The sequence below is a fragment of the Frieseomelitta varia genome, unplaced genomic scaffold, assembly GCF_011392965.1.
Source record: "Frieseomelitta varia isolate USP_RPSP 00005682 unplaced genomic scaffold, Fvar_1.2 scaffold_403, whole genome shotgun sequence".
Classification (NCBI taxonomy): Eukaryota; Metazoa; Arthropoda; class Insecta; order Hymenoptera; family Apidae; genus Frieseomelitta; species Frieseomelitta varia.
In genome coordinates this window covers 140,856-145,613 of record NW_025110150.1, presented here as the reverse complement: position 1 = coordinate 145,613, position 4,758 = coordinate 140,856, and the positions used below count along the sequence as shown (strand labels likewise).

The window sequence follows — 4,758 nt, the reverse complement described above, 5'->3', positions numbered from 1 at the left end:
AATATACCAGTAAAAGTTTTATATTCAGTCAATATTCAAATACTTTCGTGAATTCCTGTATGCACACGTAACAATATAAAACGTTTACGAATTTCCAATTATGATTTATTACTTTCAACAAAATATCGCTAATATTATCCGTGAAGCTTAAAATCCTTTGATCGCTTCGGGCACTGTTACAATAGACTAGTCACTAATTACCCACGAACTACCATCAAAAGTTTCGTCGAAGAACAATAAAAAAAGAAGAAGAAGAAAAGAAAAAGAAAATGAAAAAGAAGAAGAAAAAAAAAAAGATCGCACGTCCAAAAGTTTCCAAACCTCTAACGGATAACGTATTATCCATAAATTCCGCTGAATTCCGGGATGTCGCGCGTTCCGGTGAAATTGTTCGGCCACTGACACCTGCTTCCTCCCCCCCCCCCCCCGTCCCGCATTATTATATTCCAGCTAATAAAAAAAAAAAATGTTTTCTAATTTCTCCACCGACCGGAAGATTTATGGGCTCCGATAACGTCTCCGCCGTCTCTCGCTTTCACTTTTCACGGCCATTAAAAACGAATCTCGCCCTCCGCGAGACCGGGGGAAAAAACCTTCCAATAAAAAGACCGGTGGGAGAAAGGGCAAACGACAAACAGAGATGAAGGAGAAGGGGTTCGCGGAAGAATGGCGAAGTTTCAACGGGGCACAAAGGTTTCGTCCGCCGTTTTTTTTTTTTTTTTTCTTTTCCTGATGCGTACCGTGAAATATTAACAGCTCTATTACACTCGCGAACGAACGCGAGAGCTGGCTGGTTGGCGAAGTTCGACGATTGCTAAGAACGTTTCAGCCTTTGACGTTAAAGAGAAATCGTTCTTGCGGGGCGAAACTCTCGAACACGACAGCTGTCGCTGCAGGCTGACGTCGTCTTCCGGTCGTAAATTCGGCGCTCACTGTACATTCAGCCACGGTGGGACGCGTTTGGAAACGCGTCACGTTAAGCGACAGATGACAATGTCGCGTGTGACGTCAGATAAAACGTATCTTAATCGGCCGCGAAGTCTCGAATTAGGAAGACGTCGCCTCCGAGATTTTTAACGATACGACGTTTTCGACGAGCAATGCACGCGTCGCTGCGTGGCATTCAACTTGTTTGCAATTGCCGTGAGAAATACGAAGGTTGTAAAGAGTATTTGCACGTCGCTGGACATATTGTGTCATTTATTGAACTCGATGAATATACTTATAACATTTTCGTATGGCTGTAAAAATTTTCATCACGTACATTTACGATGTTCAATTGAATAGTGTGCGAATAAAATGTAGATGAAGTCTTCGTTGAGGCAATGAGAATACGAGCGAATGTTTGTTGACAATCACAGTGGTTTTATATCGCGATTGCAAGTGTCGTTTTTGTAAATTTCGTAAAGTAACACGACTTTTATGAAAAGTCATGGAAACTTAGGCTTCACTTCGTAGTTTCTCTACTATTTATTAAAAATAAAGTTTCTCTACTGTTTTCTTTAAAAATAACATCGGGTTTGTAAATAAATTGTTTTAAGTCTATTACTTAACCACTTTGCGCTGGCAAATGATTGCGGACCATAACGAGTGACCAAACCGTATTCAATAATTCGTCGCTTTCTTTTTGAACTCGTTGGTATGATATTATGGAGAAGTAATAAATTTATTATTTGTTTTACTTGTGAGTTACACTTACTTAAATATACTTATTTTATATTATACTTAAAAACTGAAAAAAATATTGCAATTTTTGGACAAAATATTCTCGACGTGAGTGGCATGTTATTCCAGCGCAAGAAGTTAAAGATATTAACATTCTTAAATATTTACTTTTTAAAGTAAACTTTAATATTCCCTTCTTCAAGTGAACGAAACTATTTCGAAGAATTGTTAAACGATTGATATAATATAAATATCAATATTAAATTATCTTTAAATAATTACAAACAACTTACAAACACTATTGACACAACTTCTTTCTTAAAGATTTCATTATTTCCAACATTGATAAAACATATGTACACATTGACACAATTTCTTTCTCAAAGATTTCCAACATTGATNTAGCAGCCTGCAAAATATGTAAATATACAGTTCAATTTCTTCCGCCAGTTTCAGTGAAGTTATTGGAAACGCGGATTCTAAGAATCGTGTGACCTGATGTATACAAACGTGTGACTGCGTGCTTAGTTCATGGACATTACGTACGCTGTTGAGCAGTATCGCTGTGGAACTCGGAAAGTTCAGACGTATATTTCAAAATCTGTGTGAATTTAATAAAGATTAAAAATCTTTAGAAACAATGTCGAGTGATGGTGAGAGTAAAGTTGTGGTAGTGGGAAGTAGTGCAGAAGATATCGTGCAAAGGGAGAAGATAAAGAGAAGCTCTGTTTGGGAACATTTTCAAGAAAAAGATGATACAGAGGCGGAACGCACACATTGTCACCATGAATTTTAAATTGTAAGTATGCAAATACTACTGGTTTATTACGCCATTTGAAGCGTATGCATCCAAACATAAATACATGTACTAGAAAAGAAACTGACTCGATATAAAATTTGTCGCATGTACAAAATGATACGCGAAAGATTGTTAAACCAAATGATATAAGATATATAAGAAGGAATTGCTCGAATGATGGTTCTAGATCTGCGACCTTTTCGATATAATCGAAGGCGTTGGGCTTTAACGAATAATTTGTTCCCAATTCTTTCCCAAATCTTACGGGAATCCCGATTCTTTCGAGAATCCCGATAAATTCGAAAATTTCGAAATTTTCCGGTACCTGTCCCGATATTTCGGGTTCTCGCACACCTTTGATATAGTACAAATCAACGGCGAAACAAAGATATATCCTTGTTAATTAAAGCAAACCAGCTAAAATCGAAGAAAGTTTAGTAACTCTACGAATTTGTAATTACAGATCGCTGAGGAGGCAACAACAATATTCATTCATCTGGCGCACTCTTTGCAAGGGGCGGAACTCTCGACGCGAAAAGTTCTCCGGAAGATAATTAACCAAACTGTTAGCGTTCCCGGTTAAAACACGGGAACGCAGTGGCGTGGAGCATTGCACACAACGACAGGAGGGAGATTTATTCAATTGCTTTTCTGTCTACGACCACCGAGCCTCGTTTTAAATTCGCGTCTTACCCCAAAGCTAATACTGTCGTGATTCATTTGTTAATCAACGTTTCCACTAAACGTTGCTCAGGAGGAAACAATTAAGAGTTGAAACGAAGGCGGAAACCAAGAAAAAAAAAAAAAAAAAAAGGAAAGAATGGCACGAGACGCGCAACAAGATAAAATTGCGTCGAGCATAAAACAAGAGGCCGAGAGCGTTGAAGATTTACGTGTTCTTCTTTTTTTCTTCTCCTCCGCGATTTTCGTCGAAATAAAAAGGCGAAGCTTTTACACTGGCACGCGGGAGAATTACAAAATATAACGAAATTATCAGACAATGGCGGAAAAGGAGGGAAAGGTGAGTACGCTCGCTTCTCTGTTCGACTGGCTGCAATGCTACGAATGGTTATTTGCATTTTCCCTTTTATCAGAATTTTTCTAACAGCTGGCCATTTCCAGCGCAGCGCCACCGGATACGGATGTTGTTGATTCTACAAAGTTTTAGAAAACTTCCGCGCGAAGTGGTAGCGAACGAACGAGGAAGCGAATGAAGTGGCAAGAGGGGAAAAGTCGCAGCATCGCGAGAAAATCGCGGAACAGGTGTATAAGTAGAAATTACAAGGGTGTGCCAAGAGTGTAGGAACAACGAAACGAGAGAGACCCGTTTTATAATCTTCGTGTATAAGCAAAGTATATAAAATATACTTTGATTATCGGACTGTGAGTGTTTGTGCCTTTTAATATATGCAAAATACATATTCAAATACGTGTGAAACACATGCAAATGTTTCGCCTATTGTTCGTGCACATTTGCCTATTATTCGTGAATATTTGTCTATTGGTGGTTGCGTATTTGCATATTTTTCGTGGGTTTGCATGCTTGTAAATGCAAAAGGCATACGCAAGCATATATATAAATGCAAAAGGCATACGAAAAATATATATAAATATACAAATATGTAAAAGATATGTATATACAAGATATGTGCACGAGAAGTATGTGAATATCCATGTATGCACATGTGCACGAACAATAGATAAATATGCATGGAAGATGATACAAATATGAAGATGTGCGAGAAAAATGTGCAAATATGCATGAACAATGAATAGGCAAATATATACGAAAAGTATATCGTAATGAATATTGAATTTAGGGCAACTTATGTTTGCTGCGATATATTCTGATCAGTTGTAATTGAAATATCATTTTCACCTATTATTTGATATCAACACCGCTGGAAATTGTATTATATACAATGTTATATTGTATATGTATTATATTAAATTCTATTATTGTATTATATATTATATATTATACAATATTATATTGTATATGTATTATATTAGATTGTATTATTGTATTATATATTATATAGTATACAATATTATATTATGTATTATATTAAATTGTATTATTGTATTATATATTATACAATATTATATTGTATATGTATTATATTAGATATTATTATTGTATTATATATTATATATTATACAATATTATATTGTATATATATATATATTATATTAGAAAACTCTTATCTTATTATATATCTTATATATCTTATCTCGTATATATCCTGTATTAGAATTTCTAATATATATTATATTATATTAGAAATTGTATT

The 4,758-nt window shown here is 35.6% G+C and overlaps 1 long non-coding RNA gene across 2 annotated transcripts in view; it reads left to right on the top strand.

Annotated features, from left to right (window-relative positions):
- The window catches only part of LOC122531502, a 42,035-nt gene extending 37,963 nt beyond the window's left edge, over window positions 1–4,072 (top strand). The window contains exons 1-3 of one of the 2 annotated variants that reach the window (XR_006307294.1): window positions 2,431–2,464; window positions 2,928–3,485; window positions 3,587–4,072. This is a non-coding gene — a long non-coding RNA (uncharacterized LOC122531502). Of the gene's footprint in view, window positions 1–2,430; window positions 2,465–2,927; window positions 3,486–3,586 lie in introns of those variants that run through there. The other variant, XR_006307293.1, reaches the window with a different exon arrangement.
- Window positions 4,073–4,758: the final 686 nt, after the last annotated feature.